Genomic DNA, 25,090 nt, shown 5'->3' on the forward strand with positions numbered 1-25,090 from the left:
TTTAATAGAAAGTTTAACCCACTTACTTTTTTGTCATAATAGATAGGATACACTTGACCTTTGTTTTATCTTTCTGTTTTCTGTATTTACACTTCCTTGTTGTTTTCTTTGCTGCATGGATAGTATTTGTCTTTGATAGTTTTCCTAAAAGATATGTGTCCTGTTTTTTATTGACGTTAGTAATTACCTTTAAACTGGTCAACTTCTTTTTCTGTAGTTATCAATATCAAGGAGAATAAGTAGCCGTTGTATCCTCTTCACATAATACGAGGAAAAATACCAGTTAAGAAAATTTTTTTGGCTAAGGGGCGCTTGGGATTGGGTCCCACATTGGGCCCCCTGCTCAGTGGGGAGGGAATCTGCTTCTCCCTCTGACCCTCCCCACCCCTGTTTGTGGTCTCTTTCTCTCTCTCACTGTCTCTCTGAAATAAGTAAATGAAAAAATATAAAAAAAAAATTTTTTTTTTGGTTAAAAGAAACAGAAGCTTGTCCACTGTGGCTTAAATAACTAAGCTTATTTTTCTTAAGTGACATGAAATCTAGAGATAGTCTGCTCTCGGCATTGATTCAGTAGCTCAACAATATCAGAGCAAACATCTCTGCCGCTTTCTTCCTCATAGTAATAAAATGACTGCCACGGCGCGAGTCATCATATTGACATGCAAGACAGTAGGAGCAAGGACAGGTCTGTGCGAGCGGTTTCTGTCTCAGGAGTCCCAGGTCCTAGGAGACTTTGATTGACATCCCATTGGCCAGTCTCTGGCACATGTCCCTTCCCCATAAACGCAGAGGCTGCCGAGAGCTGAGCTGCTCTCCTGCTCAGGTAGTGTGGGTGGCGAGGAAGCAGGGGTGTCAGCCTCAGAGGAATTACCACACTTGTCTTTTCTCCTATGATAATGCCGTCTCCGAGGACTTTCCCCCAGAATGAATATTTTCTCTTGCAGATTGTGACATAGCGTTTAAACCATCAGTTAGAATGGAGGATGATTTAAAATTTCCCCAGAACATAGTAGGTGGTTAAAAACTATCAGTTGAACTATGTTTTTCAGCCAATTCATGAATCATCTGCCTTTGAGTGGCTATGCTTAAAGTGCCAAATTTTATATCATTTATTCTATGATCTTATGCTTAACCTGCATTTCATTCCAACTTTACTGCCTTTTTTTTTTTAGTTCTCAGTATTTTAGCAAAATACGTTTTCTTTTAAATAAATGTTTTGAGTTATCTATGACAAAAGTTCCTCCAATAAAAAACACATAAAACAAATAAACAGATGCCTATCTCTGCTGGTTTGCTCTCTGATGTTAGGATGCTTCTGTGCTCTGATACGTTGGTCTGTCTTCTGGTTAACTTGCTTGTGGCTGAGGAGGGGTTTCTGGTTTAACGGAGAGGTTTGAGGGACCGTGGAGGTTTGAGGTTTGAGGGTGCTGGCCGAGCCCCCTCCCCACAGTCCTCAGAGCACATGTACAACCAACAGGCTTTGCTTATGGCTCTGTGTTTCTCTGCAACGTCTGGTGTGTTTAGATTTATTTACGTCGCAAGGTGTATATAATTATATACCTAGTCATCATTTTTATTGACACTGATCAGTTGAGAGTTATAAAAAACATAAGGGATTAATACATCTCTGTGGTGCTTTCAAAAGAACTCAGAAGTGCAACTAGCCAGGTTCAAATCCGGGGTCTTGTGACACAAGCTGCACGGTGTGACTTGGGCCCCTTGGTATCGTCCCTGAGCCTCAGTTAGTAGTTACCACATTTTTAGAAACTGATTGATGACATCAGGTTGGTGCATTATAGGATTCCTGTGAGCATTAGGGGTTATATGGAAGGGTCCAGAATACTGATGCTAATAGCTGTTTTCACTTTGGTGCATCTTCTTCTTGGGGAGTCTTGACCTCTACACAGATCCTGTCACCCCAGCTCTGCTTACTCGAGTGCCATGGCAGGCACTCTGTTGCTTTCCAGTGCACTTAGCACATCTGTATTTATACCTAATAGGGTGGCCCTGTGCCCATTGTGCTCACTGTCTCATAGCTGACAGAGCCCTGCCCCGGTCACTGCTCATGGGAGCAGCGCTGGTTACCTGGGGTGCATGGGTGGGGTCACCCATGACACAGGTGTAGGCACCTGCTCAAGGGCAGTCTAACGTGGGTGGGCTGGTGAGCTGGATTTTGCTTGGAAGGGGATGCAAAACCCAGTTGTCAGATATAGTCACCTCGCCTCTTTAGTGCTTGATAGAACTGTCTCAAGAAAACACAAGCCATCTGTTGTGCTCCCCTGTACTTCTGCCAACTTCCCGGGGTGCTGCCTACCTTAAGCCTTGACATGCTCTTGTATTGGAGGTACCTTCACCAACACCCTAGCATGTTCTCTCCCTTATTCAGTTTTATTTTTGGCTCCAGCACTTATTACCCCGTAGCCTGTTCATGATGGGCTACTTTAGTTGCACGTGTCTGTCTCCTGTATGCACCAGACTTTGTTTAGTTCGCAGTCGTGTTCGCTGTTGGAACACTGCCTGGCACATAGTAGGTGCTCACTGAATAGTTGCTGACGATTATTAAATGAATGAATAAAAATGTGGTGGGATTGTCCAGTAAGGAAGAGGAAGACAGCCCAGGTGAGCCACTGCCCCAGTTTGCCTGAGATTGGGGGGCGTCCCAGGATGTGAGACTCTCGTGCTAGAACTGAGACTCTTGGGCAGACAGGGACAAGTTGGTCACCCTAATGACAACCTCCCTGAATGACCTCAGTGAAGTCAAGCAGCTGACGGCGTGAGACCCCAGGGCCTTGCGAGGAAGTCAGAGGGCGCACCCTTGGTTCATAGTGTGGGGTTTTCCAATCAGATAGGGGCCACCAAATGTGGGACAACCCGATTGGTTGGGGGCTGGAGGTGTGGGTGGTGGAAGCATTCATGCAAGGCAGAACAAAGGAGGTAGAAATATATGGAAGGTACCGCCAGAGAGCGACGGGCAGGACAGGAGGGAGGGACTGTGTGCCACGAAGCAGTGGTGGGGGCTGCGTGAAGGAGGCTAGTGGGGAGGTATGGCGATGTAAGGGATTTCTGTGGTACCTGTGTCCAGGAGTGAGGGACCCCTCAGTCGGCCCAGGGCATACGGGTATCCTGAGGTGGGTCACCTAATGGGCCTGTCAGCATGCAGCTGGGGGTCCCTGGAGGCCCTTCTTCCTTCCTCAGGCTTCCATTCTTCAGGCTGGGGGCCTAAAAGCAGCCTCTCCCCGTGGCGTGTGCATCCTGGCCGCGGCCCCCCATTCCTTGGGGGCGGGCCCTCAGCCCCCAGATCACCCCCTAACCGAGGAGGATGCGGCGGGCTGCCGTCGGTGCCGGGGGACCCAGAACCCAGTTTCCAAGGTCTCTGAGCTGCGTGGAGCCCGCGGGGCCTCATGGCACCCCCCAGAGCTGCCGGCAGGGGTGTGCGAGGCTCTCGCTGGGCTGCGGCGTGGGCCGGCCCTGCATCCCCCTGTGCCCAGGGCCACCGAGACGGGCCGCTGAGTCGGGCCGCAGAGATGGGCTGCAGAGATGGGCCGCAGAGATGGGCCGCAGAGATGGGCCGCAGAGACGGGCCGCAGAGATGGGCCGCAGAGACGGGCCGCAGAGATGGGCCGCAGAGATGGGCCGCAGAGACGGGTGCCCTCGCTGGTCGCCGAGGCGCCGGCAGCGAGTCGTGGCCAGCCCGGGCCTGTCCCTGCTGCCGAGCGGTGATGCAGGGGACAAGCGCAAGAGGAGCCAGGCGGGGACTAGAGCCGGGCGAGCCCCAGAGGTCTCCCAAGCCGGGGCTGCCACTGCCTCTTTGATGGGGGTCAAAGCCACTGGGAAGCCCACCACTTCAGGCCCAGGGTCGCATCCCTCCTGGGCCCTGCGGTCTGGGCCCTCAACCCCTACGCGGTCTACACTGTGTGGTCACCCAAAGCGGCTTCGCCGGCGCCCCCCAGGATGTGCCCTGAGCCCACCGTGTCCCTGCTGCTGCACGGCCCAAGGCTGAGACTCTTTGCCTGTGGCCCTTGCCTCACTGTCACCAGCTGGCTCCGGGGTGACAGCCAGTCACACTCCAGTGACTTCCTTCCATGTTCCCCAGAACATCTTCAGAGTGAGACGGAGTCTCCAATTATGGGCTTTTTTTTTTTTTTCCTTTTCCCAAACCCAGTGTTCGGCAATTAATGGCATATTTTAAAGACGCCATAGAGATCTGTATTTTTCTGGGAGCAAGAATGAAGTGACAGCATGCGTGTAAATATAAGTTCACACTCACACTGCTTCCGGGCTGGTAATCGGAGGACCTGCTGGCAACGAGTGAGATTATTTTGCCCTGGTGAGAAAAATCCTTTTTGTTCAAGGGGGGAAAGTTTTTGACAGTGTGTGCTGCTGCAGAGGCAGGCAGGCCTCTGTTAAAATTTATTTCTCGTCTTTTATTAATGAGATTTGGTTCAGGGAGACTATCTTGTGGGAGAATTAAAACTGTGCCTTGGAAGGCGGTTTCAAGAGCTGGCTGGGGTTTGGTAACGAGGGACTCAGCAGCTGGTGTTCAGGTGTTCTGGCCACAGGGCAGGGGAGCTGCTGGGCAGGTGAGCCTGCAGAGGGTGGTGGCAAGAGACAAACACTGCTGGGGTCCACACGTACCCCCAGCCCTCCAGGTTCACTCTAGGACCCCATTAGTTCCTAGCTGAGAACCTGGTCTTTGGAGCCCAGAAAGCTTAGATTTGAATCCTAGCATGCAAGCCTCAGTTTGCTCATCTATAAAATAAGGAAGGAAATCATCACAGGTTGGGGAGGGGTCCCCGTGCAAAGAGCTCAGCACACAGCTCCCTGGCAGCGGCCTTGCTCAAGCAGGCAGGGCTCCTTCTGCCCTGGGACTGGTCTTCTGAAGGCCTGGCTTGTCCATGCTGCCCTTCTGTCTTGCAAAGTACTTTCCCTGCAGACCCCCTTCTCTCCACGACTAGCGAAACAACCCACAGAATGTTCAGAGCAGCATTATTTGGAAGTGGAAACAACCCCAGTGTCCATCAGCTGAAGAATGGCTATTCTTACTGATATGATAATAATAAAGAAGATATATGATAACATATAATGATATATATCTTGAGTTTGAGGGAGTTCTTTCAAGAGAGCAGAACTGCTGTTCCTGTCTGGCACCCGAGGAGCCATCCCCTCCTCTCCTGCTCCCGCCCTCCCTCCTTCTAAGAACCCCTTTCTCTCCGTAGAACATCCCCGAGATTGCCTAATACACTTGGCAGTTGCTTTGCTAGTAAGGCCCACACTTGCTGGCTGAAAACCACATCAGTGGTTTCACCTAGGAAAACCACATTCAGCATCTGCTTCCAAGGGTAAGCGGCCTGAGTAATCACATCTGAAGCCCCCTTTGCTTAAAGAGGTTGACTGACAATTCATCGTCTCTAAGATGTTGAGATTGATTGCCTGAGAAGGACCAGGAAATCACACAGGAAGGCCTGTTGCAGGGCGACCGTGTAGCTCACTGCACCGGCATCCGAGCAGGGCGCTAGATTTGGGCTCACTGGGAAGCATTAGATATGAAATGACTTTGCACGATGCAGCTCAGACGGTAAAAGTGCAGTGCTCGGGACTACATGATTCAGTGAGAAAATATAAATGGAAAATTACTGGAGCTGAAATTTTATTGCAAAGTTATTTATCTTTGTTATTACTTTCTGAATCCTTTTGTGCTTTTTGTTCACGGCAATGGATAGAGGCACTCTTACTTACACTTTAAGCAGAGATTAGGAGGGAAAAATATTCCTCACGGCACCGCAAAATACCAGATTAAGTCTCAGCCAGGCCTGTGATTTCTCTCATTACAATGAAATATCTAAAAAGTGAAATAACCGCAATAAAAAAAATTTTTGCAGTCCTTTTGCACAGACAGTTCATGTGGCTTCCTATTAATGCCACTTAGGATTTCTTACTAGAATAATAATGGTAAGAACAGGGTTCCCAAAAAAACGTGGCCTGAGATTTCATGGGTTCGGCCTGCAGCTTGTCGCACAGGGATTGCGGGCTGCTTCCGAGTGGACAGTTGCTGGTGACTTGGTGGGGGACCAGCCCACTGAGCTGATGCTGATGTTAGTGACGGTAATTATGCCCATCTTCCGCTGTTTCATTAAGCTGGTTAGTTTTCAGAACCATAGTCTACATTCCTTGATTTTTAAAAGTTGCATGCAATTTTTATTAAAAGGGAAACTAATTTTGTTTGTGAACTAAAAGATACACACTTAAAGCTTATGCATCAACATACATATTTTTAAGTTTTAACACTAAGTTTAGGTTTCTTACGTTCATTCCTCATGCAGTGATTTCCTGCTGTATTCAGAGAGAGAAAGAAACACATTTTCCTTTTTGAGTTCTGGTAGTCTATTTTTTTTTTTACAGTGATCCGTGATGGGGCTACATCACTCTTCAGACACCAAGCGTGCAGGATCGTCTCAGTGAGGCCTGTGGACCAGAGCCCTGAGGCAGGCATGTGGGAGCTTGTTAGAAATGAAAATTCTTGGGGCACCTGGCTGGCTCAGTGGGTAGAGCGTGCCACTCTTGATCTTGGGGTTGTGAGTTGAAGCCCCATGTTGGGTGTAGAGATCACTTAAAAATAAAATAATAAATAAATAAATAAATAAATAAATAAATAAATAAATAAAATAAGAAATGCACTTTCTTATCCTGTCCCTGCATTCCAGCCTCTGGGCCCAGCAACCTGTGTTAACAGTGTTCACCCTGCAGGTGAATGACGAGGGCTTTGCAGATGCAGAGGCCACTTCACTGTTGATGGTAACAACTGGATGGGGGTTAAGACATTGTTGGGAGTTAGACTGCCTGGGTTTGAACCCCAGATGCACCAATCCATCCCTTAGCTCTGTGACCTCAGTCACTGTTTCATTGGCTCACCTTAAAATGAAAGCATGTTTATAAGGAGAGTCAGATGCATGGCGGGGGGGGGGGGGAACGTTTTTAGTTGCTCGTGGGCATGCATCCCATTCTTCATTTACCCCAGAGGGCTCCCCTTCCAACCGCCCCACCCAGCCAGACAGATCTGACATGCATTCTAGGAATAAGAAAACCCAAGCTCGTGCATATAGACAAATTCTGTTCAAAAGCTGCTGGTCTAAGTGTAAATCAGAGATGCAGATGCCTGCTTGCAGAGTGAGTTTACTGCCCTAGAAATGGTATAAAATCTCGAGCTGGAATGGAGGAAGGGATGGATCTCAAAATCAGGCAAATGAGCTGGGGAGAAGTGTTAGCCTCCTTGGCGGTGAGGTTCAGGAAGCTGCCTGGGAGCCACGTTATGGTTCCACACTGCATGTTCCACAAATGGCTGCAGTGACGCTCCCTGTCCCCCAGGTTTGTATGTAACTCTGCCCCTGCCTCATTAAAACTTTAGTCTTATGTCCCTTCCTCTTGGAAATGGGTCGGCCTCTGTGACAGCCCCGATCTGGGGCTTTGGAAGAGGTGAAGCAGTGTCTCCTTGGCTGGGTCTCTCTGAACACAGCCCTTTTGGAGCTCAGAGCTGCCATGCAGGGCATGTGCAGTCACCACGCTGTGGAGAGGTGCATAGGGAAGAGTCCCAGAAGCCCGGACTGTCTGAGTCTCCCCAGTGCAGACCCCAGTGTGTGAGGGATGGTGGCTCTAACGCCAGCCACCATCTGACTGTAGTCTCCTGAGAGACCCTGAGCGGGATCTGCCCAGAGGAGCTGCTCCCAAGCTCCTACCCAAGACCCTCCACTACCTCAACAAAGCTAATAAGTAGTTATTGGTCTTTGAAGCCACTCAGTCTTGGGGTTTTTAGCGAACAGCAGTGAATGTAATACAAACTGAACTCCTCCCTCTCTGGTAAGAACTGCCTTTCAGCTATAGGGTCTGGAGGTTGACCACTGGTCGTCCAGCTGGAAAGACACTCATCTATGCCAGGACTGCCCAGACCTCCTTGCAGCTCACGGCCTACCCCATGTAGACTCCCCCGTCCACCGCTCCCCCACTCCACTCCAGGTGGAGGGGGCATTGGCTGGCAGTGGCAAGAACAGAGAGGCTTTGCTGCTGTCTGGGGCAAGGTAAGGCATGTCCGAGTCTCCGGCCTATGTGGGAGAGAGAGAAGGCTCCACTGCGAGTGTGTCAGATGCACAGGGCAGTGCTTGGTGCATGCAAAGTGCTGAAAACTGTAAGCCCACGGTTGCTTATGGGTTTTGTACAGTAGATATGCATGAGAACTCTGCTGGAACCCAGACCTGACATGTGCTAAACCAGTGCTCATGATGAGGAGCCGAGGGAGCTTTGACAGGATCTGAGGTTCCCCTGCTGGACCGGGGATGATGTTGGTGATGACGATGATTGATGTGATGTGGGCCAGGAGCAAATGGTCAAGAAAGAATTCTTGAGACATTTTCAGTACAAAAATGTGTTTTTATTAAAGCACAAGGGCAGGACCTGTGGGCAGAAAGAGCTGCCCTGGGGTTGTGAGGAGTGACTGATTATATACTTTTAAGTTGGGGGGTGGTTAGAGGTAAAGGAAGTTTCCAAAAGGACGTTCATGTGTTATAGAAGATTTTCCGGATCCTGGAGACCTGGCTGTTGTCAAGCTAAGGTTGCTTTTTGCCTCTAGCAAAGCAGTTGGGAGCTCCTGGAGGAACGTCCCACTCTGCTTGTCTTGGGTACTTATCAGTGGGCTGTAAGTTGGAAGGAAATTTAATTTTATCTACATTTCTGTTGCCTTTGTTCTCCTCCTCAGTGATGATGATGGCAGCTAATGCTTCCTGCTAATGTGTCACACGCCAGGTGCTCTGCAAAGGGTCTAAACAATTCAGGTTTAGACCTATGTGGCAGGTCCCACTCTCGTGCCCCAGTTCAGGTGGGGAACGGGAGGCATTGAGAGGCCACGTTATGCCTCCGTGGGGTCCTCACTGTTAACACCTCCAAGCACCGTAGGTTTCAAGGCTTGCCTTGCGTCCATAATGTCATTCAACCTTTAAGACCACTTTATGAAGGAGTTGGGATTATCATTATTTTCTAATCTAAGACTGCAACCCAGGAAAGGTAAGTGACGTGCTCACAGTGACACAGGGAGTGAGGCGGAAGGTGGTGTGTGTGGGGGGAAGAGTAAAGCGCGCTGTTTGGGAGCAGCTCTTGGCATGTAAATGAGAAGGTGAGATGAGATGCAGTAGTAGTGAGGGCCTGGTCCCTGGGGCCGGGATTTCATTTGGGATGAACTAGGGAGCCCCCGACTGCACCTGATGTGCGCTGGTGGGATTCATCTCTGGTGCGGGGGCAAGTTTGGGGTGAGCGAGGGGAGCGGATGCGGTAGGGGGCGGGCCGGCAAGGTGCTGGCTTGGCAGCGCGCGGGGCTCACGCGGGACAATGTGGGGTGAGCAGTGTCTCCACCGCAGTCGGGACACACAGAGCGGAGCGCTTCTGCACCAGCCTGAGGTGGCGAGTGTGGGTGGGCAGGAACAAGGGGCTTCCTTCATCTCCCCTCTACGCCGCAGCCCCAGTGGATGGGCCTGATCCGCGAGGTACAGCCGACACGGACACCGTGTGTCACTTTCCTTGTGAAGAGACCAGGAGATTGCATCGGGTAGCGTGATGGGTTCCTTAGAGGGTCGTGCTCAGTGATCTGGCCGTTACCTGCTGCACCATGGTGTCAGGCATGGAGAGTTGCCTTATTTGGTGAGGCGCGTGTGGGCCGTGTTGGTGATAGAGGCTGGCTGGAAGGGCTGCTGCCTTCTCGGAGGGGAGGCCACATGGGTCTCAGCAGTGAACAGTAGCTGTCATACTGGTGGCAATGTTTTGATGGTTACGCAGGCCAGATTCCCTGGTAGGGCAGAGGGGAGCTGTGTGTGCTCTGAAGCCAGCCATGCCTGGCCCTCTCCCACCTCCTCGCTGTGTGATCTCGGGAAGTTGCTGAGAATTGCTACCAGAGTCGGGTAGAGGATGCTAGAGAGGTGCAGTCGGAACACCTGTGTAGCTCTCGTCCTGTTTTTGTCGTCCGTAAAATGGAGGTAGGGAGAGAGTCTACTCAGCAAGGTGCTTGCGAAGATTAAGTCAGTTCTCCCAGAACCAAACCAACTCAGTTATTGCCAGAATTGTTGACAGTGAAGCAGAAGTGTTTTTAAAGAAACATTATCAGAGAAGTTGTCGAGTGGGAGGAGGAGCCACACTCAGGAACATTCTTGCACTTCGGCTTCAGAGCTGAGGCTGGGTGTGAGCACCTGGCCCCAGCGCTGCTCGGGGAGAGACACGTTTTTTAGCTTTCTGCAAAGTTACATTTTGGAAAGTCTGTATTTGAATATAAAACGGGTTTCAAAGAAATTCATTTATTTTACCCCAACTCCTTGCAGTGAGCTTGGGGTTGAAATGTACCCCTTCGAGATAATATGACACTGAACCATAAAGTATTATTTTTTGACACTAATTTCCCCAGACTATTTTGCTAGAGAAGTGATCTCAGTTTAAGATACATTGATGAATTTTAAATGCTTTTTTTTCTCCCAGAGCACTGTTTATGGGGAGGAGCAGGCCCTGGAGCACAAGAATCCTGATTCATGGAATTTTGAGTGATAACATTTGGGGAGGGAGGGCCTTGCTTTATTTTTGCCCTACAAAATAACGTATGTGAACACACACACACACACACACACACACACACACACTCTTGTCTTCACGTGCACTTCTGCCTTCTTCCAGGAGGAGGAAGAGAAAGGAAGTTCTTGACTGATTTGTCAGTTACTGATTTTCAGAATTACTGAAAATATAATTGGCCTCTCACTGGGTTTTGGTGGGGTTTAACACAGTCTTTGGGAAAAGTCCCCAGACTCTCCAGTTTTCTCTGTATTTGTGTCCAGTTATTTGCTTTAGGTATGAGCTTTTATTTATCGACACATCTTTCCCAAAGACTCTTCTACCACTGTCCTTCCCCAAAAGATATTTCCCTCTGCAGAAAATTTGGAAATTGCTGGTTATATTTAGTAATGAGGAAGCATAGCCATGATGGTGGCAGTAAAGTTGTAGCAATTGACTCATATGCTGAAAATTTAATATGTGCCCAGTTTTTTTTTTTGTTTTTTTTGTTTTTTTGTTTTAGCATACATAGTCTCCCCAATTCTGTTAGGAAGTCATTTGTGGATTTGATGAGACTGGTGCGCCCACCCTGTCCTCAGCCTGGGGGAGATGTGACCCAGCTTAAGCGTGTTCCACTAGCACATGCTCTCCCCTGGCCATCGTGATTTGTTTCTGGGTGGGAAGACAGCCCCAAGCCGGCCATGCAACCAGACTGCAGGACTTTCTGGAGATCACTGGGGTGGGTGGGGAGCAGTCTCGTTCTTAGAGATCAGAACCATAAGATCCATGTTGTGCCCTCATCCCGTGTCGTGGAGGAAGACCGTCTTCCCTGCAGGTACCAGTGGAGGTTCTCAGTGACCAGAGGCCTTGGCTGGTGTGGGGTGAGGTGGATCTATTACCAGAAAGAAAAAGAAGAAAAGAGAGATCTGGGAAAACGTGCATGAAAGCCAAGAAGCAATCATTACCTCCAAAGGGGAAGGATTTTCTGTGAACTTCTGTTGTAAAATGAGTAATGGGGACAGGGCAGGGTGAGGAATGGATTCCGGGGTTATCCCAACAGCTTGGATATTTGGGTAAAGGAGTTGAAAAGATGGTAAAGAGAAGCCTGTGAGAGGTAGAGAAGTGGCCCCCAGAGATGTCCCCTCTGGCCCCTGGGACCTGAGGATGTGACCTCCTGTGCTGCACAAGGGACACTTAAGATGTGACTGAACATGGACCTGGGGGTGGGAGGCTGTCCTGAGTCATGCGGGCAGGCTCTGTGTCATATCATGAGCCCTTAAACGCAGGAGAGGTAGGTGAAGGGAGGTCCGGGGATGAGGCCGAAGGGAAGGGTAAGAGGACCCGTGCACCCCTGCCCCTCGGAGGTGCAGGACGCTGAGTCCTGGATAGACTGTCTCACGTCCACAGAGAGGGCCTCAGTGTCTCCCCTGCTCCCTGCCCTTCCTGTAGGATTGGTGTGCCACCCCCGGGGTGTCTGCTCCCTGGTTAACAGTATCCTTTGAAGGCATTTAGCAGAGCACCTAGCACCGACTCAGTGCTCAGTACCTGCTGGACTGATGCAGGTGATCACAGAGGAGAGGGAAGGGCACCTCCATCGTTGAGGATTCTTCTTTTTTTAAACAGATAAACTAGGTCAGAAAGAAATATAGCTTGAATATATGTTGCAGGCTAATTCAGTTTTGAAGTCTTTTGAGAGCTTTTATGTTTTCAACTCTATAAAATTGTTGAGTACTGAAAATACCCCAAATACACTGAAATTTCATTCAAAGGTAACCCAGAAGGCCACACCTTATATTTTAGACAGAAAAGAGATATGAGAGAAGGAAACGGAGCACATCAGTTTGAAGTTCCACTGGCAGGGGCATCCATCTCGTGACATTTAAAATAGCAGTCGGATCCATATGCCAGAAAGGGGAACCCATTAACACTGGACTATTTCTGTATTAAAAGGCTCACCTTGGAGGAGCGCAGATGCGCATGTTGCCTAGTGCATGAGGCCGGATGCATGGTCTCTTTTCTGCTCTGCTCTCCCCTCCCACACAGCCCGTCCTTTCCACGGCTCACTTTTTCCTGCCCTGTCTCTTTGGAAGGACCTAGAAACTTGGAGCCTGGGATGTGAGTCCTGGCTTGACCATGGGTTGGTCACTGACCCTTCATAACTACCCGAGCCTGGTAGTTACAGGTGTTTGACTGGCGGGGTTGCTGGAGGGTGAACAGAGGATTCTGGAAATGCGCTGAGCACGGTCACTCCCCTAGTCTGTAGGCTGCACCCACTCTCCTGGCTGCACTGGCCCTCTGCTGTCCCCAGGGCCTGCTGCGTGAGCCAAGCTGGTGTGGTTCAATTCCAGCACCTCCCAAGTTAGTGGAAGTTCAAGGACTCAGGTCCTTGCTGATGAGTCCTTTACTCTCAGGCTCCTGGGTGTCCTGCCCCTTGATTTGTTGCTCTTGTACAAGCGTGTGCAGTGGAAGGCGTCCCTCCTCCTTCACCTCGCCCCAGCCTCCTCCCTGCACCCTGAGCATCACTCGGCTCACTCATCCAGGCCAGGCTCACGTGTGCAGTGATGAAGTCAGCCCTCTCTCATTGGTTTATTAACATAAAATCATTTTCTAACTCACGATTACAATAACAACAATTATTGCAATTGAATGGCAATTTGAGGTGCCTCACAGTGTTTCTGTGATTATTTTATCTCACCATTACCGATGCCATTTTAACTCATGAGGGCTGTGTTCATCCAGTCTGATTAGCTCCGAGTCATTCGAGTCCAAAGTGGTCCAGTAGGAGCATCTGGGGGCCTGTGGGGCTTCAGGGGCCCTCCTCTGAGCCCACCTGGGGTGTGGGTATCCTTGATATCCCTGACAGCTTCCGTTCGACCCCCAAGCTGTCCCTCACCCTCCTGACCTGTGGCCCCTAAGGAGTTCCCAGGCATCTCAGACCTGCCTGCAGGCTTTGTTTGACCTGACACTGCCTTCCCTTCAGATGAGCTAAGGTCAACCCCAAGGTCAGGGTCCTGGAGGTGAACTGGGTGCCTGTAGGTTTTGTTAAGAGAAAACCACAGGCCCCAGACAGGGTCACTTAGCTGAAGTCCTCAAACCTGGGCTTAATACGTAATCTGGTTGCAGTTTCAGCCTCTGTCAGAGAGGTAGGGTTAACCAGCCAGGATTTTCCATCAATGCCCGCTAGTCTGCCACGGGGGTGGGGTGGGGCTCTCTGCCCCCCAACAAAGATGAGGTCATTGGGATGCTAAGACCCCTTCTTGCCCCGGGGGACAGCAGCCTCCCTTTGGCTAGTAAATTTCTTACCAGTCCTCCTTCTAGAGAAACCTTCCATTCTGTGCCATTCATGGAACTCTGCTCCTCGTGAGATGGGCTGCTGCCTGATTCGTGAATCACTTACTAAAGCCAATTAGATCTTTAAAATCAGCACAGTTGAATTTTGTTATTTAACACGCTGCATGAGAAGGCTGGGCCTGCTGCAGCCAGTGTCCTTCCGAGGCCACTGCAGGCACAGCCACAGGACATCTTCCAGGCTCTTTCTCAGGACACAGCAGCTCTGGGTTTGGGATTTCTCTTCAGATGAGATTTGAGGGATAAAAGGAAATGCCAGTAGGGAAGCAGGGCCATGGAGCTGGGGAGGAAGGAGGCCAGTGAAGGATGCATCGATCCCTCTGAGGGACTGTGGGGATGGGACTGTGGCAATGTCTCCACATTGCCCAGTAGGGGCCGAGGACAGGGATGTGTGTCCACTGAGCCCATCCTTCATGGTTGCTTCCATCCCCGCTCCGCTCCTCCACCTGCTGCAGAGAAGCCCAGCCCAGCAGGCAGGCACCCTGGGAGGAGGGGGTGTGGGTGGGGCACCAACAGCACCTGCCCTGTGACCTGTGGGCTGCTCTGCCCTTACCTGGGGAGACCCTTCCTCCTGCCTCACTTCCTCTCAACTGTAGTGTTGATAGTGACAGGCAGGGGGCTTTGTGGGATCTCTGTGCTTCCTAACAGGAACCCAGCAGGATGAGCATTAGAGTGTCCCACAAAAGCTGACTCCAGTGTGTTTCTTTGCATCCTGGGAGGGCAGGGGAGTGGGGAGCAGGGCTCTGTGAGGAGCCAGCTCCAGCCCTTGGACTATGTGGGAGCTTCTGTGGGAGAAGCTGGTGAAATCAGTCCAGGGGGAGCCTATCCCCATCCCCACCCAAGTATGGGTGCTTCAGGCCCAGACCCAGGCAAGGCAAAGTTTCTCCCACCTCCTCACCTCTGCCAGGAGCCCAGGCCTTTCCAGAGAAGCCGATGGAAGAGCGCAGGGTGATGCATTCTCTCAGGCCCGGGGGGCTTCTCCAAGTGGATCCCCAGGCCACCAGCATGGCCAGGAAGACTGGCAGTGGCAGGGACCTGCTGTAGCCACAGCTGGTGGGTGGGCACACGGGAAGAAGCCCTTTCAAGACTCAGAAATTCCCAGGTGCATTTGGGGGTCTTCACTTTGTCAGTCCGGCCAGAGGAGGGGTGTCTGTGTACCATCGTGATCATGAAGCAACAACAGGGAAACCCAAACTGAAGCACAGCCTATAAAATAATAGGCTTCTGTTCCTCAAAACTCCTGTGGCATCAATGACCGGGACGAGGAATGCTCCGGAATAGAAGGTGGATAGAGAGACATGACCACAGAATACAATATACGATGCAGGGAAACCGTGTCTTAGGATGTCATGAGGACAAGCAGTTTAGAGCATGACGTTGTCCTGATCTTAAATTTCCTGACGTTGCTGACTGTGCTGTGAGTACGTAAGAGAATAGGCTTCTTCTCAGGGTGTAGACACAGGACACAATGGGCGTGGTGTATGCCACTCACTTTCAAATGATTTGGGGGTACAGACAAGCACACATACACATAGGTATGTACATATGTAAAATCTGGCAAAGTTAAATATTACTGAAACCAGGTAAAAGGTGTATGGGGTACTTTGTACTATTCTTACAGTCTTTTACAACTTTGAAAATAATTGCAAAATAAAAGGAAAAGGAATTTTGAACTTAGAGTTACAGGTTAGTGAGGTCTGCAAACACACATCCTCAGGGTGTCCCCTGCATCCCTTGGGAGACTAGTCCCCCCGCCCTCAGTGTGCTACCCCCACCCCCCTGTCAGAGTCCATGGATTATCCAAGAAGCTCACGGGCAAGCACCTGCCTTCTGAAGCAGGCGGGACTCATGCTTGAAACAGCGGGCTGCTCTTTGCTTTCCTGTCCATGTCCTCTTCATCCACATGGCACTCTTCACTGCTAGCTGCTCTGAAGCCTGCCCGTGGTGTGCCCCCAGGTCCCCAAATCGATCAGAAGTGTCCCCTTCTGCTCTCTTTAAGCCAAATTCCCCCAGACATATTCTCCAAATCTGTCCAGCCCGTTTGCACAATGCCACGAAGCACACTTCACCTTCTTGGCTGACTGGGCCAGGTAGGGGGAGGTAGGGGGAGGGCCGTGTGCCCCCAGACCCTTGGGGAGATCTGTGGGTGGAGAGGGGAGACCTAGGATGCTGCTTTCCTTAAAGGGGGATGGGTGTGGGCCAGGTGTTCACCTGGGGGCTCTGGTGCTGCCCAGCAGATCTGTATCAGAAATGACGGGAGGTAGAACCATGTCAGGGAGCAAAGTGTTCCGTCCATTGTGATCACATTGGGCCGGGAGACTTTCCAGTGTCCCTCTGAGGCTGCGGTCACTGTCATGGAGGGGCTGGGCCCTGTTGGGAGCAGTGTTTGCATGGGGTGGGCAGTGTGCAGCCTCCGGGGAAGGGGGTGCTTCTGTGGGGTGTGGAGTGGATTGGGAGTGTAAGGCAACTACAGGGACAGAAAATAAAAGCAGAACACAGACTCCTAGGAATCCATAAATATGCAGCTGGGGTGTCCTCCCCGTAGGCCGGCCAGTGAGGCGCTCCTCAGTCAGCAAGGAAGCTCTTCACAGGGAAGGTCAGGAGAGCACGGCACTTAAGTGGATTGATGTGAGATTATCTCAAGAGCACTAGAGGAGGGCGAGCAGGGTACTGGACACTATTAGATTTTTTTCATTTTTAATAATGTTCCTTTTAATTTGTGAAGTCAATACTGTCTTTTCTCCCTGCTGGGAGAGGCTGTGCTGTGGTGGGGCCAACTCGGGGTCCTCTCCTTGTGGGGGGTCCCAGCCTCTTCCATCCCATTCAGTGGCCTCGGGCAAACTGATAATGAGCCCACCCACCGTCTAGAAGATCAAGTCAAATCCGTGAGTATGTCTGGGTGACCCACACTCCTTTTTCCAGTCCCAGGGAACTCTCGCTAATCTCAGTCCTTGATCTGTACTCAGCAAATATTTGTGAGCAGCTTTGAAGTGCCTGGCAGTAGTGCTGGAGCTGTGAACACAACAGCCGAGTCCTTGCCCTTGTGGGGCTCCCATTCCAGCTCAGACACGGACAAGAGATGAATAAGCAGAACCGTGAGGTGTGTCCAGCAGGATACATGCTGTGAAAATGAAAAAGCCGAGGGCTAGAGAGAGGGGTGGTAGATTAGATCAGAAGGGTCCTCCCAGAAAGGTGAGGGGCGAGTAGAGCCATGAAGGAAGTAGGGACCAGCCTGTCCTGAGAGCTCCCAGCAGAGGGCAGAGCTGGCGCCACTGGGGAGGATGGAGGGCCTGGGGCAGCGGCAGCACGGTTGGGAGCAGCCGGGGAAGCGCAGCTCTGCGACAGGGGCAGGGGCTGGGTTGTGGCCAGACTGATGTGAGAAGTGAGTTTTGGGGCCAGGGCAGGTGTCGAGGGGCCGGCTGATAGGTACTAAGGTCAGCAGGGGTCAGAGTAGCTCCACTTGGTGTTTGCTTCTGTGTTAGCCTCCCGGGGGAGCTAGGGACGGGCTCTGTGTCTCTCCTTTGTGCTCATGATTGGTCACTGCATGAGGAGCGGTGGGAAGCAGCATTGAAGGAGCCTGTGCTGCTTGAGCAGGGGCGATTCTGTCCCCCAGTGGGCCCCCGACAGTGTCTGTGTGCGCATGTGTAGGTGCTTGGGCATCTACTGGGCAGAGGCCACGGATGCTGCCAGACGGCCGTCAGCACCCTGGACAGGTCCCAGAAAGCCTCCTCCGCCCCCCTCCACGCCTTGTGGACTCGGAGGACGCTAGAGCCAGCCACCAGCTGACCGGGATGTGTTCTTGCTTCATCTAATGCTTATAGGAATCCTATTAAGAACATGGCTCCCTCTTTATTTTTTTTAAGATTTTATTTATTTATTCATGACAGAGAGAGGCAGAGACACAGGCAGAGGGAGAAGCAGGCTCCACGCAGGGAGCCCGATGTGGGACTCCATCCCGGGTCTCCGGGATCACACCCTGAGCAGAAGGCGGTGCTAAACCGCTGAGCCACCGGGGCTGCCCATGGCTCCCTCTTTATAACTGGGGGACTGGCGCCAGGGATGAAGAGCCGTTTTCCCAAGCGGCACAGCTGGTTAGTGTGGAGCGGGGATTCGAAGCTGGTCTGACCCTGCACTTGGTGCTTTTAACCAATGCAGGGCGGCACTCTGCTGGGGCCAGGCAGAGAGCAGGCATTCGGCAGGTGTCTGGAGGCCGAAGAAACCTCTTTATTTTGACATGAAGGTTCTCTGTGGCCTGCAGAGTGTTGCTCCAAGTCGTCTGCACCCAACAGTCTCTGGCGACCCCTGTGATTTATCCAGTCCCTCAGAAGTCATCTGGAACATTCACACCACTCTGCATTACTCATCAAAAACCAACCCTCAGACACAGGCAAGCCAGGAGTTAGGACATCCTGATGTTGGGGTGATGGAGGCTGAGATTCAGCGGCCGAGCAGGCCGCTCAGTTGTACAATTTGTATGTGGGGACGAGGGGTTCTGAGGATTACAAGTGCCGTCCCTCCCTGAGGTTTCCATTTGTAAAGTGTGCTGATGTGTGTCCATGGGCCTCAGGTTCCTTTCTTAGGAGGCCCCAGCAGGCATCCAGTTGTTCACAGAATGGAGGTTCCTGGACCCCGTACAAGGCACGGGAGCCTGATGAGCCACCACTGTGAGAGCACATGGGGGTCTGATTTAATTGCTATTCGAGTGGATCCCATATGATGGATGTATATGGCAGGCTCGTGAGCACTCCTGGGCTCACTTTTGCCTAAAGGTACTTGCTCAGCACCGTGATGGTGATCCCAGGGGACACCTCCATGGGGGCATTGGAGGACCCAGATGTGAGGTCCACAGGCATGGCTCCCAATCAGCACACCCAGCCCCTCCCTGACCCTCCCCAGGGGCTCCTGTCCCTATTGCCTCCTCAGGTATGACTCTCTTGGACCTACAGGTGCTGAAACAGCCTAAGCCAGAGCAGTGGGTAGGTGGGTTCTGGTTGGTGTCCACTCACGGGAAACCTACTCCTTGATGTCTCATCCACTTCCCTAACACTCGTGGCCATCCATGGATGGGCTGATGGGGACAGTGGGGGCAAGAGGGCGTCCATTAGGAGTATACAGATGGCCCATGGGGACCTCTGTCAGTGTTTCAAGTTCAGGTTTATCACTGAGCTGGCCAGGGCCTGTTCTAGGCATGAGAGATACTTAAATGAATCATACAGGGCCCAGGGAGTGTGTGGTCTATTAAAGGAGACCCACGTACAGTCCATACTGGCTCTTGTCACTGCCCTGCTCTCCTGCCCCTCTTCCAGGGCTGCTCTTGCTCCCCACCTGCTTCTCTTCCTCTCACCTGAGGATTGCTGTCAGCTCCGGCGTCCAGCCTCCTGGCTTCCAGAGCCATTTCTGCACCCACCAGCCACCCTTCCCCTTGCTGCTGCCATGCCCTACCCTTTGGGGAAAGGCCTCTGGACTTGCTTCCTGCCCTGGCTGTGAGCTGCCTGCAGTTGGGGCCTTTGGCACTGCAGGCTTGGTCCCGTTTGCTGAACGAGCAGACGCAGGCAGGTATGTGTGTGCAGGGCGTGCTATGGAGGGAAACCAGGAGTCAGCGCCCAGCAGCCTTTCCTGCAGAAAGTGGTGGTTCTGAGTGTCTGGGCATCAGCCTCACACACCAGAGGCTCAAGAGCAAGGCCTTGTGGCCAGGAGCCCCAGTGCACGTGGTCCAGAAACAGCGTGGTCAGGCACAGTGGGCAGGAGGAGAGGCGTTCACCCAGGAGCGGCGAGGTCCCAGCAAGGAGCCAAGTGCGGATCGCAAGGCTCTTGTGTTAGGATTTTCAGCCATTTAACTTACTCTTCTTTCCTGCCTTAGAGGAGGGACCCAAGGATGTTCCCTCTGCACCTCAGGATCCTTCTGGAAACCATCAGGACCCTGGACAAGGAGATAATGAAGCTTTTCTGCAGCAACAGAAATGAAACCTGGAACAAATCTATTTTTACCACTTCGAGTGTGGGCTCCCCTGACCCGTGATCGCAGTGCCCTGCTCATTCCACCTCTCCACTCCTGCCTACTGCTTTGACTTGAAGACAAAGAAGCTGTGGCATCACTGAGCGAAGGGCTGGCTCAGGGTGGGGATTTGGGGTGCTCAGGGTGGGGACGCGGTTCAGAGCTGCATTTTAATCTATTTCTAATGGTCGCTCCCTGCTCATGCAGCGGATCACGGGAGGGCAGTGCCCCCCACGAGGCCCTCCCAACAACAAATTACTCTTCTGTCCATGGGCAGCCCTAGGAGTGGGTTGGATGCTCTTGCTGTATTTCTGGAGGCTTGGTGGGGCACATCCTGGCCTTCAGAATGGCATGTTCCTGGTGTGGCAGGTATGCCTGTGTGTGACACGTGACCTGTCTCACCATTCCTGTGGTCAGGTCGGAAAGAGGTGGTGGCCTCTGCACTGTCGGCTTCCTCCTCACCTGCTCTGGCCTGTACCCTTGCCCCGGCCTGAGGAGCCCACGCCACAGCCACTTCCTCTCACTCCTGCCTGGGGGGCTCTGCAGTTGAAAACCATTTTCCTTAAACAGGGCAACTTGATTCCAACGAGTTCTGTCCCTGAGGCCAGGACCTGCTGAGCCAGAGTGGCAGATGCATTATGCGATGAGGGCGTCCTCTGGTGACCCTGAAATCATCGGTTTAGTCTGCTCTGTCTCCCTGGGAGACCCACCTGCTTTCCTGCCTGTGTGCCCAACCACGACCCAGGGGAAATATAAAACCTCTTGCTTGCCTTGCCAAGAATCCCTGCTACCAACAAAGTCCATGCATGCGATGTAAACTGCTGTTTTTGCAGAGGACAAAAGTCAGGGTTAAGCCTGGATATCAGCCTCCCACGAAAATATACCAGGGAAGATGTGAGGCTTTAGTGAAAGGAAACACATCCGCAGGATCACAGGAAAGGTTTAATGGCTAGATTTTATCTGGCCAAGACTTTGGCAACTGTGAGATCTGTTCCTTTTCGGTTTTCTGTCTCCCAGCAGAACCCGCTCTAGCTTGTAGCTGGTTTCAGTGGAACGTGAGTCCATGAGAGGACTTTGGTGAGCTCACACGATTCCTGGGAAGGTCAGAGACTGTGATCGCAGGCCACGCACCCAGGACCACACCCAGACCCCCAGCTGCTTGCTCGGCCGTGCCCACCATCCCAGCTGTCATGGGTCACACATCCTGCAACCAGGACACACACACGTGGTGTGGCCCCCCAAATCCAGTGTGAGGTGGGGACCTAGGACCGAGGTTAGGAGTGCGCAGAGCCTTGGACCAAGAAGGTGCTCAGATGGCCTCTGCCTGGTAACCTCTGGTCCATCTCACCACCGTTGCTGAGACCTGCCGTGTGCCAGAGGATGGGAGCCCCGGGGCGGGGAGGCAGTGGGCTCGTGCGAGAGATGGGCCAAACCAAGAGCACAGAGACATCACAGTAATCTTTCTGGAAGGGAAACAAAAAGAGGTAGTGGTGGGCATGTTGGGGGCTTTTCTCCAAATGGGGTTCCAGACGCCTCCCTGGGATGGCGCCATGTAAGTTCACCTACAGCTGGTGTGTCGGCCCCCTTCTGCCATCAGCCACAGCCGTGTGTGCGGGCTCGGCCATTGGCGTTGCCAGGATCGAGGCCCGCGTGTGTGGCTCAAGTCATGGCAGTCCTTGGATAAGGACCCGACTGCCAGTCGGGACAGATGTGTGGTGGTTTGGGGGCCCTGTAATCTCAGGAGCAGCAGGAACCTGGGCAGATTGACCTCCTTACCCCTGGCTTTCTCCTCAGTTAGGGGGGCTGGTAAAAGGGTCTGTCCACTGGGCTGGGGATAATGCGTGTGACGTGCGGCCGACAGGGTCGGGCACACAACAAGGCTCGCAGGGCACACGGGAAGCGCTCGGCCCATACGGTGGAGTCACCGCGCTTGCTGGCAGCTACTGTGTGGGGTAGCTGGGATTTGAACCCCAGTCTACCTGACTCCAAGTCCGCCCCCTGCCGGGTTGTAGGGCAGCTCTGAGCTGGGGCAGCCGGGGGCCTGGGGTCTGCCTCCCTCCGGGGTTTCTGCCCCCGCACACCGAGTGGCGCCCGGCGGAGCCTCCGCTGCATCCGTGTCTACCGTGAGACAAAGGATGTGCTTGGTGTTTCCCCAGAGCCTTCTTGGAAATCATGCTTGAAGGAGGCGATTCCTTGCAAATCCAGCAGCCACTACCGAGAGCAGCGAGAGCAGCGAGAACTCGGTTTTCGTTTTCGGGAATGTCAGAACCGCCCACCAATCCATTTTTATTTGCTTCCTGTTCATTGTGCATTTTCCTCTATCTCCATAATCTTTTTTCCCCCATGTGACAAGATTTTCATCGGGCTCTCTATTTAACACACCGCTGCTGCTTGCAGAAACCGTCGGCTATTGTTACTCTGAGTGCGGATTCATTAGCCTTTGCTGGAGAGGGCTGCGCGCTGCAGCTTCTGTGCGTCCTTTGTAGGCTTTAGATGAATTCCTGCTGTGGTCATGTTCATTGGGATAATTTTATCAAGATTTCCTTTCTCTTGCTTTATTACTTGCTTTCTTGGTTACTTTATTAAATTTTAAAATATCTTATTAAAGCCACTTCTTTTCTCCTGACAAAAGTATAACTTTTCCAACTTGGCTGGAAAAACTTGCAGACCAGACGCTTCCTGGGGCCTCCTGGAGAGTGGCAGGGGGGCTGGGCTCCTGGGTCGGAGAAGGCTCTTATCTTTGGCTCTAGACCTTTCTGTGTGGCTTTCATGGTTTATAATCACAGACTATTTCATTCCATTGTTTCAAGCAGTGAAAGAAGACTTCTGGACCTGGTAACGCTAAATTTTTTTTCCTCATCACCATTTCTTATTTTTTTTATCACCTTTCTTAAAAGCAGTCGACAGATGTAGTAATGTAACAAGTTTTTTTGTGAAATAAACTTTTAAAACCCCACATTAAAAAACTGACTAATGGCAACCCCTCCAGTGAAAATACTGTGGCTACCAAAGCTATGTGGAATCTGCTTTAATAGAGGAATATGTTTAAATAGAGATTTTTGAAGGCCACTTGGCCTCACTGTAGTTTACAGCCCAAATGGGAATTTTACTGGTCTCTGTTGGATTATCCAAAGGTGCAGAGATACAGCTGCCAGCTCCCATATTCACACGGCAGAGCGAGACTTAATGCAAGCAAATGACTTCCATGTTGGCCATCACCGAAAACCATATGGAAGGACAATTTATGAAAACTCGAGAGGCTTTTTGTGACTTAAATGGGGGGAGTGGCCTTTTGGAAAAGGACTAACAGAGCAAACCTGAGTATTTGGTCTTCACCGTGAGTTAATTTCTCACCTGGGCAGGTGTCTACATCTTGCAGGTGGGCAGGGAAGTCTGCTTTCTGGCCTTGGGAGGCAGGACCCCATGGCCATTCGCAAAGCTGGGCTTGGAGAGCAGCGCCTGGAGCAGGAGGAGGAGCCTTCTTGCGCTGCACGTGCCTCCCCACCCCCCAATCTCCCAGGTCCTTGCCTCTCCTGCTCCTCCAAAGAGAAGTGCATTCTTAAGCAACAACAGCCAAAACGCTGCATGTCCTCTCCCTCCTCTCCGCCCCCTACTTCCCCACTCACATATCAGATGTGTTTCTTAGATACGAATCTAAAATTAATGCTCTCGAGCTTGGTTCCTCAGGGGAAAAGTGGGATAATCAGCAAATGTCAAAATGTTTTCTCCAAATTTCTAAATGAGTGGAAAATAAAATAATATAACCCCCCTCAGGAATTACCTGGCCACTGTTTTTCTATAGACGTGACAAGTCTATTTGCTGCTCCCCAGAGTGGACCCAGTCGGGAATATTCTATGCTGCAGGTCCCGGAGCTCCGAGGGAGAAGAGGGAGTCCTGAGTGCTGGGATGGTGGCCTCAGATTCCAGGCAGGTCTCTCAGCCAGGGTCTGGCCAAGTCTGGGGGAGGCCCGGCCACACACCCAGAACTGGGTGTCTCTGGGTAGCGACGGTTAACCTCTGGAACCTACTATAACTAGAAATCTTTATCGGAATTACCCAAGCCATTACCCGCTCACTGTATTAGCTCTGCCCTCGAGCGCTCTTGACTGCGTATCATGGGGATGGAGTGCTTTGTCAATTGGAACTCAAGCCTCCCGATCTTAATTAGAGATGTGCCAAAGTACCTGAATTTAATGGAGAAGGTTGGAAGACAGTTCTCTCTCCACCCCTCTTGCATTTAATGACTTCATTACTGATTACTGTCCACAGCCATGCAGAAATTAAGTATGCTCTGCAGAAAAGCACAAAGGTTGACATGCAACTGCTCCTGCATGGCAAGTTCCATGTATAGCTCTGCACCATCTGCAAAATGGGGAGCGCCACGAGGTCAGCATGTTGGCCTCCAGTCCCCCTGCCCTTACGCACCCCATGGCCTGGCCTCTAAGGCCAGGGAGGGGCCGATACCTGAGGTGTGGGGAATGCATTATTCATGCGCTAGCTCCCATCCGCAGATAATTCAATATTCTGCTCTCAATAATCTGTTCCAGCGTTATCTGTATTCATCCTCTCGTTTTGTAAAGAAGGCTGCTAAGTAATTGTTAAATATCTCTCCTGCTCCCTGAATAAATTGGAGATACAGAAAAATAATAGGGATATGATTGCACCATATTCATTTGGTCGTGTTTGCCCTGAGTTAGTGGTGCGGGCACAGCCGACTGAGCGGCCGCATTCTAGATCAGAACTGCAGACAAGGGCTCCAGTCACGGCTTTTTTTTTTCCACCTGAAAGATGTGCCCCAACATCAGTCCCTCTTGACTATCCTAAGACAGCACCCCGCCTTGCGGACCCGACTCTTAACCGGCTCCTTTTCCATGGAAGAACCAAGTGGTGATCCCATTCACGTGGAGATTCTGCTCAGCCTTATTCTCTTATTTAAACTAAACATTTCCATTGGAGACGGGAACATTTTAACCATTACATCTGTCTGCCTTGCAAGGCGAATTCACAGGTTCAGATTTTGCCCGTCCAAGCAACGCCTGTGAGCACAGTAAATACAGCTCGGAGGAAACTGTTTCTGTAACACTTGGTCGGAAGGAATAAATAGCACTGGGTTCTGAGCAGGAAGGTAACGTGCTCCCAGAGCTTCCCCAGAGGAGAGGAGAACGGGGGGAACAGGGA

At 51.6% G+C, this 25,090-nt stretch overlaps 3 long non-coding RNA genes across 3 annotated transcripts; 2 read left to right on the top strand and 1 right to left on the bottom strand.

Moving 5' to 3' along the window:
• Positions 1-10,640: 10,640 nt before the first annotated feature.
• Positions 10,641-16,193, bottom strand: LOC112673422 (uncharacterized). The gene is made up of 3 exons (XR_004808981.2): positions 15,741-16,193; positions 12,115-12,197; positions 10,641-11,461 (listed from the first exon to the last, which is right to left on the bottom strand). It is a non-coding gene; the product is annotated as an uncharacterized LOC112673422 (long non-coding RNA).
• A 56-nt stretch (positions 16,194-16,249) lies between these two features.
• Positions 16,250-19,215, top strand: LOC112674211 (uncharacterized). The gene is made up of 3 exons (XR_003145323.2): positions 16,250-16,802; positions 16,884-17,017; positions 18,073-19,215. It is a non-coding gene; the product is annotated as an uncharacterized LOC112674211 (long non-coding RNA).
• An 11-nt stretch (positions 19,216-19,226) lies between these two features.
• On the top strand, positions 19,227-24,491 carry LOC112674212 (uncharacterized). The gene is made up of 3 exons (XR_003145325.3): positions 19,227-19,473; positions 19,778-20,034; positions 20,933-24,491. It is a non-coding gene; the product is annotated as an uncharacterized LOC112674212 (long non-coding RNA).
• The last annotated feature ends 599 nt before the right edge of the window (positions 24,492-25,090 follow it).

Source organism: Canis lupus, chromosome 24, assembly GCF_003254725.2.
Source record: "Canis lupus dingo isolate Sandy chromosome 24, ASM325472v2, whole genome shotgun sequence".
In the NCBI taxonomy this organism is placed as follows: domain Eukaryota; kingdom Metazoa; phylum Chordata; class Mammalia; order Carnivora; family Canidae; genus Canis; species Canis lupus.